We start from the raw sequence: 12448 nt of genomic DNA on the forward strand, positions 1-12448 counted from the left end.
CAGTAGAGACGCAGACATGCCCCAGCTAGAGCGCCGCCGCGGTCGCCGCCGCCGCCGCCGCCGGCGCAGTGCACTGTGGGAAGCCCCGCAGACGGGAAGCGCTCTGCGGCGGCGGCCCTCGGCCGCCCGGGACCTGGCTGGGCAGCCCCAGCGTGGCCTCGACGGTGGCGCCTGCGTGTCACCGCCGCAGCGTGGCTGGGGGAGCGGGCCCTGGCCGCGGGTCCGCCGGGCCGGGCCTGGGAGGAGAGCGGTTGGGAAAGATTGGGACAGAGGAAGTCTCTTCGAAAGGGGTCCTCCCTTCAACCTTAACGCCGAGCGCCCCGAGGAGGGGAGGACTCGGGGTCGAGAGTGGCAGGGACGGGGACCTAGGTGAAAGTTTGCTTGCCTTGGCTTTTTCGTTTATCCTTCCTACCCTCTCCCCCTTCACGTCCGGTCGCTGGCCTCTACCTCCCCAAATGCCACCTTTTCCGGAAGCGGTAGCAAGCCCCGTTAGTGTTTGCAAACCAAGATGCATGGTGTGAGCATACAGAAGGAGCAAGAGATCCGGCCCTGGACTCTGTCTTACATGTCACTTCCCGCTCACCGCACCTGGGGCCCAAACCTCGGTCTGTACGGCAAAGACTTGATAATATCTCTACAGAGCTGGAATTGCACGGTTGTGTATTATCCCTTGGCGGCTTTTAAGTGACCTCAGCCAAATTTTTTAAAACCCACTGTCGTCAAATCTGACTCATTGTGACCCCATAGGACAGAGTAGAACTGCCCCAGAGGGTTTCCAAGGCTGTAAATCTTATGGAAGCTGACTGCCACGTCTTTCTCCTGCAGAGTGGCAGGTGGCTCCAACCGCCGACTTTTAGCCACATAAACCAAAAACCATTGCCATCGAGTTCATTCTGACTCATAACAACCCTGTAGGACAGAGAGAACTGCCCCCATAGGGTTTCCAAGGAGCACCTGGTGGATTCCAACTGTCCACGTTTTGGTTAGCAGCTGTAACTCTTAACTACGCCACCAGGGTTTCCTTTTAGCCAAACAGCGACCTTAATAAACGGGGAAAAAAAAAAAAAAAGATCAAACCTATTGCCATGGAGTTGATTCCAACTCATAGCAACCCTATAGGACAGAGTAGAACTGCCCCATAGAGTTTCCAGGGAGCACCTGGTGGATTTGAATTGCTGACCTTTTCATTAGCAGCCATAGCACTTAATCACCATGCCACCAGGGTTTCCTTAACCTTCGTAGTGAAACTTAATGGTGAGACCATAATGGTGCCTTCATCCAATTAACATTTATGAAGCGCCCTGAGGTGCTTGTGCATGTTGCTATGGCTCACAATCACTCATCTCAGCATCTTCATCCTAGGTCAAGGTCAGCCACGTAACATAAAAGGTGCTCAGTGAATGCTGAGTGATTATAAGCATGAGGAACTTGCCGTGGGATGAAGCACCTTAGGGTTTCTTCATAATCATCTGAAAAATTTATTTACTGCCTCTCTGTAATGGTTAAGCATAACCTTTGAGGGGAAGAGAAAAGGTAAGGGCGTTAAAATATCTGTATAACCATTTCTGGAGTTCTTCCCTTGTCCACACCCACCTGGCCAACTGAATGTTCATTTGAATAGTGCTTTTTGGTAAAACTCCAAATTCCAGCATTATGCGCTTGTGTGATGGCACTGAATTAGATTCGTGTCTGCAAAGTTAATGTTCCCCCAGGCATTAACCTTAGTGAATCGCGATGCCTGTTTAGAAATAGCTGAGGCCCAGAAGTTCAGCTTAGACACAGGTAACTAAAGAGCAAGGATGAGCCACAGCTCCACAGTCCACTCTCCGTGTGCTTTCTCCACGAAAAAATATAAATTTTAATAAGATGACAGAGCAGATTCTGAATGGTAATTGCAACAAAACAGTGATACAAGCTAGAGCAAGGGACAGTTATCTGGAGGACAGTCTTTTGGCAGCTTCTAGCATCTGCAGTGGCATCAAATTCAGATATTAAAATAAAAGACACCTCTGACAGCAAAGAAGCGAACTCTTGAGTATTAGGCAGTCAGAAAATGATACCTGAAAGGGGCTGACAGCCTGAAGATTATACCCGAGGGGCTAAGGCTGATTGGTTTGTCATTAGGAATCAATGTAGTTCTCTTCTCAGCACCGAAACTAAGGAACAGTAGAAGAAAAATCATTTAAAATGGGCAGAATAAAGAGTGGGACAGCTATAGGGGTGGTGACAGCAGAAGTGATGGTGGAAAGTTAAATTTCTGGAGATATTTCTCAGCCCCTCTTTGGCTCTCCATGTTCCTGACCCCCTCCGCCAACACCAGCCCTAGGCATTCAGCCTACTTTCCTTTCCTTTTCGGGGCTTTTTGTTTGGCTTTAATTTTTATTTTGAAATAAAAGACTCACAGAAAATTGCAAAAATATACAAAGAGTGCCGTGTACGCTTCATCTAGCTTCCTCCAATGGTCTCATCTTACAAAGTTCTCGTAAGACGTCAAAACCAGGAAATTGACATTGGTATGTTACTATTAACTAGACTATAAAACTTGTCTGGTTTTCACCCTTTTTAAGCCTGCATTTGTTTGTGTGTGTATGTGTGCAGTTCAATGCAATTCATGTAAAGGTTCATGTAACCACCCCTACAATCAAGATATACAACTGTTGCATCATCACACAAAAAAACCTCTCTTGCGCTACCTTTGTATCAGCAAACTTCCTCCCTACTCCAGCCTCGTTCCTGTTCCCTAGTACCCTTATCTGTTCTTCATCTCTGTAGTTGTGTCATTTCGAGAATGTTATATAAATAGAATCATACAGCATATAAGCTTTTTAGATTGATGGTTTTCACTAAGCATAAACGAAAACCCACTCATAGAGACCCTATAGGACACAGTAGAACTGCCCCCACAGGGTTTCCAAGGAGTGGCTGGTGGATTCGAACTGCCAAACTTTTGGTTAGCCACCATAGCTCTTAACCACTATGCTACCAGGGTTTCCTCACTAAGCATAATGCCCTTGAATTCCATCCAGGTTGTTACAGGTATCAAAAGTTTATTCATTAAAAAAAAAAATTTTTTTTTTTTTTAGTATTCCATTGTATAGATAAACCACAGTTTGTCCACTCACCTTGAAGGACATTTGGGTTGTCTCCAATTGTTTGCTATTATGAATAAAATGGCTATGAACATTTGTGTACAGCTCTTTCTGTGCACGTAAGTTTTCATTTCTCTGGGATAAATGCCAAGGGTATGACTGGTGCGTCATAGGGAAAGTGTATGTTTAGTTTTTCAAGAAGCTGCCAAACTACTTTCCACAGTGGCTATATCATTTTACATTCCTACCAGAACTGTATGAGAAATCCAGTTTCTCCCCATCCTCACTAGCTTTTGGTATTATTACTATTTTTATTTTAGCTGTTTTAATGGGTATGTAGTGACTGTGGGCAGAGCCCTAGTGGCACAGTGATTAAGCGCCCCACTACTAACCAAAAAGTCGGTGGTTTGAACCCCCCAGTCACTCTACAGGAGAAAGATGTGGCAGTCTGCTTCTGTAAAGATTTACAGCTTTAGAGACCCTATAGGGTCACTGTGAGTCGGAATCAACTCGGCAGCAACGAGTTTTTAGTGACGATGGTGCAAACAGTTAATGTGCTCAACAGCTAACTGAAAGTTTGGAGGTTCAAGTCCACCCAGAGGCAACTCAGAAGAAACGCCTCGTGATCTACTTCTAAAAAATCAGCCACTGAAAACCCTATTTCTACTCTGACACACACGGGGTCACCGTGAGTAAGAATCGACTCAACTGCAGATGGAAGTGATATCTCATTGTGGTTCCTTTCCTTTTAAAAGGTTTGCTCTCCCCCAAACTGATTTCCTGAGTAGGATGCAAGTCATCTCCCCCCATCTCGTACTTTCCTTGATGTACTTGCAAACAAGCACGCAGGCCCCATTTGTTGAAGGGTTTCATTGCATATCACACTGTAGAGAAACACAACTCTTCATGGGTAAGTTATAAATGTTTTTTGAAATATTAAGTTTATATGGCTTGCTTTTTTTTTTTTTTTTAACTCCAGGAAACATCTGTCAAACAGGCCTAGAAATTTCTTCTGGGAACTAAGCTAAGCCACCCAGGCTGCAGTCCACAAATTGCAAATTTAAATGTCCCAAAAGCCAAGCAGGTAACATGAATAGGTGAAGCAGGCTAGATATAAAACAACTGACAGTGGCAGGGACTGTGAAGAGCCAGAGAGCTGAAGCCTGTCAAAAGGACACAGCCACTACATATTTTCAGCTGATGGTTTCAGGTGGGAATGTGAAAATCAGAAAATAAAAAGAAATCAGAAATCTGAGCTTTGGGGTAAACTCTCCCAACTATTAAATGGTGGCAACTAATTCCATTTCTTTAAAACAAGAAGGCATGACACACAAAAGGTGCCTGTGGGACAGATTCAGCCTCCAGCCACCAGTTTATCTTATCTGATACAGCCTAGCCCATGAAGGGTGGGCACCACTGCTCTGACTGAGGAGTTCTCACTGCCTCCCAGGACCTCTTTCCTCTCCTCTGGCTCCAGAATGGCTTCTCCTCACTCTTGGCCCTCTGGCTTCTTTACGACAGGAGTGCACTTCCATCTCTTGCTCCCAGAGATTTTACCAGGTCTTTGGAACCTCCTGTACTAGCCATCATTTTTTAAGGTCTCTGAAATCGTCTGGCTTAGGAGGATGTGAAAGTGCTATCCTCTCAACCTAGGTGATTGATGACTGCCTGCAGTATGAGCCATTTGCCAAGGCTAATTCAGCCTTAGGAGCCCTGGTGGTGTAGTGATTAAGAGTTTGGCTGCTAACCAAGAGGTCTTACAGTTCAAACCCACCAGCCCCTCCTTGGAAACCCTATGGGGCAGTTCTAATCTGTCTATAGGGTCACTATGAGTCAGAATCAACTCCAAGGCAATGGGAATTTGGCCTTAAGGAGAAACTTGGCTTCCTTTTTCATCACTGTAAACTTACAGCCTTAACAGAGGTTGGTCCACAGAAGCCTGTCTCCACTAATATCTTGTCACTCCTACTGTACCCAGGAAAACTTGGCTTTTCCTGTTCATAGGGGTTCTCTCTTCTTCCTAGGATATCTTCCACTGAGTTCTGGCTTCAGATACAAAGGGTACTTCCAGGTTATAGGGTTGCTATGAGTTGAAATAGACTCAACAGGAACGGGTTTGGTTTTTTTTTTTTTTTTTGGTTTTCCAGGTCATTGATATATTCCAAAACACTTCATTGACTGTTGTTAGGTGTGGTTAAGTGGGTTCCCACTCCTAGCGGCCCCATGTACAAAAGAAACACTGCCCAGTCCTGTGCCATCTTCATTTGTTGCTACGTTTAACTCATTGTTGCAGCCACTGTGTCAATACATTTTGTTGAGGGTCTTCCTCTTTTTCACTGACCACTACCAAGCATCATGTCCAGAGCCAGATAAAGGCATGTGAGGGCCCTAAACACTGATAATCTGTAGTGCCCCCTCCTCTGTTTACTCATCCTTAAATAAATATTGAATTTTGCATCCTCTTGATGTACTTTATACCTCATTTATTAGCATATATAGAATAATATCAAGCACTGCACCCTGTGCAACAATAAAAAATGAAACACACTTGATACATAAATTAAAACTTTCTGTGTTAGATAAATAAATACTAATATTTCCAGTATTTTTGGACATTTGGTATGTTAGTTATTATATTAAATGTATGCTAGATTGCATCTGCATGTATGCCAAACACTTTAAAGTTAAACTTGTAAATATTATTGTTTACAAAACTTAGGGCATAACTCTGTACATAAATGGTATACAGTTAAAAAGAAACATGATTGGATTTATTGCAATGGTGGACTTATTCGAGTTTCCTCACTTTTTATGTCATCTGGGACTGGAATTCCCGTTGGTTGTTCACCAGGAAGTGCACAAGAGCATACTCTTGTGTTCGTAGCACAGCAAAAGGCATTACTGGCCCTCCTAGCTGTAGTTACTGAATCAGCAGACATGGATGTATGAGGTGGTTCTCTCAAAATGGATTGGCCTGCTGTCTATTAATATAATCCACCCTTGCCCAATAACTGCTCATGCTGGATCCATTACATATCAGGTGAATGTACCAAGAATTAGACTTGACAGCCCACCCCCACCTCTTGTTTGTTGTGTGTGTTAGGTGCCGTAGAGTTGCTTCCAACTGGTAGTGACAATGTGTAAAATAGAATGAAATAAGCCTCTTGTTTATTAGAAAGAAATGGTGTACTCCCAAGAGATCCACCGAGATAAGGAGTTTCAATGACATGGGAGGGGACGGTAGGAGACAGACATCAACGAAGGTGTTGAAGTAGTAGAGGCCTCATAGCTTAAACAATTTTGCACGTGGGTACCCTCATGACCCTGTGTAAACTTCATTTCGGGCCAGCACATTCTCACACACTGGAGCTGGTATCAATTTCATCTAATGCCCTGCCAGTTCCCTTCCACTGCAGCACTCACTTTTCCTTGTGTCCTGTCTGCTTGGCGTCTATAGGTCTTTGCTTTGAACAACTGGTGCCCCTGTTTTGTTGATGCCCTAAGCACATGCTTACCTTGCTTACTGGGTAATCCATCCCTGATGATGTCCTTCCCAGAGACTGGTCCCTCCTGGTAACATGTCCAAAGTACGTGAGACAACGTCTCACCATCCCTTCTTCCAAGACAGATTTGTTCATTCTTCTGGCAGTCCGTGCTACATTTAGTATTCTTCACCAACACCATAATTCAAAGGCAACAATTCTTCTTCGGTCTTCCTTATTCATTGTCCAGCCTTTGCATGCATATGAGGTGATCGAAAACACCATGGCTTGAGTCAGGTGCACCTTAGTCCTCAAGATGACATCTTTGCTTTTTAACACTTTAGAGAGCTCTTTTGCAGCAGATTGGCCCAGTGCAATCTGTCATTTGATTCCCCGACTGCTACTTCCGTGGGCGTGGATTAAGGAGCCAAGTAAAATGAAATCCTTGACAAATTCAATCTTTTCTCCTTTTATCATGATGCCGCTTACTGGTCCAGTTGCAAGGATTTTTATTTTATGTTGAAGTATAATCCTCATCAGTAAGTCCTTCAAGTTCTCTTCACGTTCAGCAAGCAAGGTTGTGTCATCTACACACTGCAGGCTGTTAATGAGCCTTCCTCTAATCCTGATGCTACACTTTTATTAATTGGCTACTCTCTCCTATTTAGGAGAGTTTAGATATTGAGTTTGGGAGAACAAACAGCACTTCACCTCTCAGAAGCATCTACCAAACCAAAAAAACCAAACCCATTGCTGTCAATTCTGACTCATAGTGGCCCTATAGGACAGAGTAAAACTGCCCCCTAGGGTTTCTAATACGTGCCTGGTGGATTTGAACTGCTGACCTTTTGGTTAGTAGCCACAGCACTTAACCACTCTGCCACCAGGGTTTCCGGAAGCATCTAAGGGGTTACTAAACCAAAAACCAAACCTATGGCCATCAAGTTGATTCTGACTCATAGCAACCCCAATAGGACAGAGTAGAAGTGCCTCAGAGGTTTTCCAAGGCTGTAATGTTTATGGAAGCTGGCTGCCTTATCTTTCTCCCACAGAGCAGCTGATGGGTTCAAAGCACTGACCTTTCAGTTAGCAGCCAAACGCTTTAACCACTGTGCCACTAAGACTCCATAAGGGAGGTACCGGGTCGTATTAAAGTTTGTCGGTTATGGTTCGGAGGGGTACAGGGCAAGACATGAGTGAAACATCAAGATACACAAGAATACAAAAAATGAGTGAAAATGAGGCCTTGGACTAAGAATGATGTCAATGGAAAAGTTAGAACAAATAAATAAAGCAGCATTATGAGGGTCATCTCTATGAGGGCCTAGAGGTTTGCCTGGTGGTTAAGCACACACGCTGTGCAGCTAAACCATCCTGGGTTTGAACCCTGACTCTGTCACTTACTGGCTTTGCAACCTTAGCTGCTTAACCTGTGGTGTCGAGTGTTCCATCTGTAAAATGAAGCAAATAATTGTATCTTCCTTTTAGGGTTTTTATGAAGATTAAGTAAGCTAATTATAAAGTATTTAGAGCAATACCTGGCATGTAGTTAGTATTCTATGTGTTGTTGATATTATTTTTTATATGAACTTAAATACTGTTGAACTGGTACTGAACCAAATTTCCTAAAAATATAATTCAGTAGTGGGGGGGAAAGTCAATTCCTACAAGTGGATGGGGGAATGGGCGGGGAAGAAAGGGTAGAAACTATAAAAGTACAAAAAAAGGATAAGAGAGAGCAGTGCAAATGAGTTACTTAATATGACTCTTCCAGCCATGGTCTTTGTGACTCACACAAAATGATTGAGTGGGACTAAGTAAATAAGATGTATGGAACCCTAATGAGGGGATTGGTCAGTTTTGCCATCCTGCTAGGCTTAAAATGAGCCAACCCAGAGGCGGGAAGAGAAGATCTCACCAAGACCAAGAAAGAAGAGCCAGGAGTAGAGCACGTCCTTTGGATCTGGGATCCTTTTGCTGAGGATCTCCTGGAACTAGGAGACAGAGAGAGAGAGAGAAAGAGAGAGCTGTAACACCAAAGATGGCGAGAAGCAGCAGCAGAGAAATGGTGGAGGCAGAGGCAGGAGACCGGCAGCAGATGGTGCAGTTGGCTTCGCAGCCCATTAAGTGAGAAAGCTAAAGCAAGAAAGCTAAGCGTCTTCGAGCAGGAGGCTTACTGGCAGAGTAGGGTGCTCCGGGCACTTGGTATAGCTAGGTTTGCTCCACAGAGCTACAGCTGAGTAACTTCAGGCTGAGGCTTGCTGGCAGAGTGGGGTGCCTCTGGGCACTTATTGGCAGAGCTAAAAGAGCTTTGTAACACTTGCCTGAGCAGGGCAGAGGCTGAGGGGCCAGAGAGAGGCATGCCTGTGGCCATGACTGAGAAGAGACTGTCCTGATGGAAAAGCTGTATCTAAGTGTTCCCGAACCTGAATTGTAACCTGTTACTTCCTTAATAAAGCCCTTAACTCTGAGTATGGTCCACGAGATCTGTGTGGCCATTGCAACGAATTATCAAACCCAGCAGAGAAGTAGAGAGTACAGTGGGAGGAATGGCTGGTGTCAGAATTGGTAAAAAGTTTGGAGGGTAGATACACATCTGACCACATAGAAGTCAGCCTTGGGCTGTTGATCTTGATTCCCCTTCCCCCTTGTGAAGTTAGACAAGGAGGTCGAACACTCCTGCCATGTCATATTTACAGAGAGATATAACTTAGATGGAAAAATATCTTAAAGAATGTTTAGCACAGGGGATAAAAAGGGTATATGATACCTAGATGGAATTAGGAAAAATTAAACAATTAAGCTGCAGGAAAAAAATATGTAACTTTATTCAGAAAATTTATTTCTGAGTCTAAGCTTTGCCTGAACAATTTTATAACGCTGATGAAATTGGTCTATTGCAAAGATGCTTGCTACTTTCTATGCAGTAAATGCCACTGAATCAAGCGCCAACTTCTTCTTTCCCAAGGCTTAAGCAGAATGAAGACAAGTTCACTGTTCTTATATATATTAAAGCTGTGGGTTTCCATAAAATGGAAATAATGGCCACTGAAAATTTTTATCATCCTAGAGCTTTCAAAGATTTTATGCATTTGCTTATTGCCAAGATAGCACAATATAACGCAAAATGAATTTTTTTCTTGTTCATTTTTACTATCTTTATATAGTTTTAATAAAGAAGCACATCAGACTTTTTGACTTGCCAAGGTATATTAAAACTATCCTGTTGCTAAACAATTGTAGAGATCAACACAAAAAAGGAAGTCTGGTTTCCCAAAAAAAGACCAACTTTCTACCTATGAATGTTCACTTTAAATATTTATTAAAAGCACACGTGCAAGGTAGTGTGTTCATTGCTGGCATTCAGAGAGGGTTAAGGCATGGTCTATGCACATGAGGAACTCCTCAACTAATGGGAGAGACACACAGGAAGTGATATCATTTCGACATAATGTTATTGTCGTTGTTAGTTGCCACTGAGTCAATTCCAACTCATGGCAACCCCATGTGTACAGAACAGAACTGCTCCATAAGGTTTTCAAGGCTGCGCTCTTTTGGAAGCAAATTTCCAGGCTTGTCTTCCAAGGTGCCTGTGGGTGGGTTTGAACCATCAACCTTTTGGCTAGTATTCAAGCACTTAACCGTTTGTGCCATCCAGGGACTCCTTTTCAACATAATATGCTGTGATAAAATAAAGGTATGTAGAGGGTACTTGGGTTTCCCTCACTTATGGAGCCTGCAGACTAGCATATCATTTGGATACCAAAACAATGCTTTCCAACTTGTTTAAACATATAAAAACTTATGTGTGAAATTCTATTCCAGAATCAGACATTATGCAGGACTTCCTTTAGCATTTAGAAAAGCATTTATCTCCTCATAATTAAAAATGTGTAAGCTTTGTGTCATGGATTGAATTGTATCCCCCAAAAATGTCTGTTGACTTGGCTGGGTCATGATTCCCAGCGCTGTGTGATCGTCTACCATTTTGTTGGGTGATGTGATTTCCCTGTGTGCAGTGAATCCTATCACTATGACGTAATGAGATGGATTGGTGGCAGTTATGTTGATGAGATCTACAACACTGGATAGTGTCTTGAACAAATCTCTTTTGAGTTATAAAAGAGAGAAGCGACCAGAGAGACATGGGAACCTCAAACCACCAAGAAAGCAGTGCTGGGAGCAGAGTGCATCCTTTGGACCTGAGGTTCCTGAGCTGAGATGCTCCCAGACCAAGGGAAGACTGATGACAAGGACCTTCCTCCAGAGCCTTTATGGAAAAAAAAAAAAAAAAAAAGTGGGGGTGAATAGCTGAGAAATCAGTAGATTTAGGGCTATGTTTTGCTTATAAGAAAGTAAGTTTCAACATCACTGCTATTTTCAGTCTCCATTTAGCATCAGGTCCTATATCATCTAAGTCTGTATGCATCCTCCCCCAAGCCTCTAGCACTGACAGATATAACATCCAAATAACTCTTCATAAAAAGAGCCCTAAGTCATAAAGGGCTGCAGTAGTGGTTCAGTGGTAGAATTCTCACCTTCCATGCAGGACACAGAAGCTCGATTTCTGACCAATGAACCTTATGCATGGTTACCACCCATTTGTCAGCGGAGGCTGTTGTGTTGCTATGACGCAGAGCAGGTTTCAGTGGAGCTTCCAAACAAAGACATATTAGGAAGAAAGGCCTGGCTATCTGCTCCCAAAAGGCCATCAGTGAAAACCCTACAGATCACAAAGTTCTGGTCCACAACCAATCATGGGAATGGCACAGGGCTGGGCAGCCTTCATTTCAATGTGGGTGGAGTTGCCACGAATTGGGAGCCGACTGGCAGGCAGCCATCAATAAGACATCAAGAAATGGTTAATATGTGGGGTATTTTGTTTTAAAACCAGAGAAGTGTGCAGTATGTTGGGAAAGTTTCTATCATGTTTTTAAAAATGCTTTGGTGTTTATAAGATTAAACATCAGTTATTCATAAGCTTCATTTATCCCAAATACTATATTCACAAAGATGCCAGATAGTAGGTCTATTACAGAAAGGGAAATAAAGGTCCCTCTTCGCTATCTTCCCCATTCCCCAGCAGCCACAGCCATGAAGTTCAAGCTGGGCAGTTTCAGCAGGTGCAAGATCTACTCTGGACACAGGAGGCACTACGCCTCACTTCCGAAGGTTTTCCAATTTCTTAATGCAAAACATGAGTTGGCATTTCTTTCCAAGAGGAACCCTCGGCAGATAAACTGGACTGTCCTCTACGGAAGAAAGCACAAAAAGGGACAATCGGAAGACATTCAAAAGAAAAGAACCTGCCATGCAGTCAAATTCCAGGGGGCCATTTTTTTTTTTTTTTTTTTTATCACTGATGCATCTCTTGCTGATATAATGGCCAAAGGGAATCAGAAAACTGAAGTTTGAAAGGCTCGATGAGAACAGGCTATCGGGGCTGACAAGGAAGGAAAAAAAGGCTAAGCAAGCATCTAAAAAGACAGCAATGGCTGCTGCTAAAAAAAAAAGCTGCTAAGGCTCCCACAAAGGCAGCACCTAAACAAAAGGTTGTGAAGCCTGTGAAAATTAAAAAAAAAAAAGCTGGTGGAAAATGCTAAGTTGGCAGATGAGATGTTTAAATAAAGATCCGACTGTTAACAGAACCAAACACTGCCCAGTCCTGCACCATCCTCACAATCGTGGCTATGTTTGAGCCCACTGTTGCCCACTGTTGCAGCCACTGTGTCAATTCATCTCGTTGAGGGTCTTCCTCTTTTTTGCTGACCCTGTATGTTACCAAGCATGATGTCCTTCTTCAGGGACTGGTTCTTCCTGATAACATGTCCAAAGTAAATAAGATGAAGACTTACCACCCTTGCTTCTGAGGATCAT

At 43.4% G+C, this 12448-nt stretch overlaps 1 pseudogene; it reads left to right on the forward strand.

Annotated features, from left to right (window-relative positions):
* The first annotated feature begins 11665 nt into the window (after window positions 1–11665).
* On the forward strand, window positions 11666–12174 carry LOC126057591 (60S ribosomal protein L24-like; annotated as a pseudogene).
* The last annotated feature ends 274 nt before the right edge of the window (window positions 12175–12448 follow it).

This window comes from Elephas maximus, chromosome 1 (genome assembly GCF_024166365.1).
Source record: "Elephas maximus indicus isolate mEleMax1 chromosome 1, mEleMax1 primary haplotype, whole genome shotgun sequence".
NCBI classification, from domain to species: domain Eukaryota; kingdom Metazoa; phylum Chordata; class Mammalia; order Proboscidea; family Elephantidae; genus Elephas; species Elephas maximus.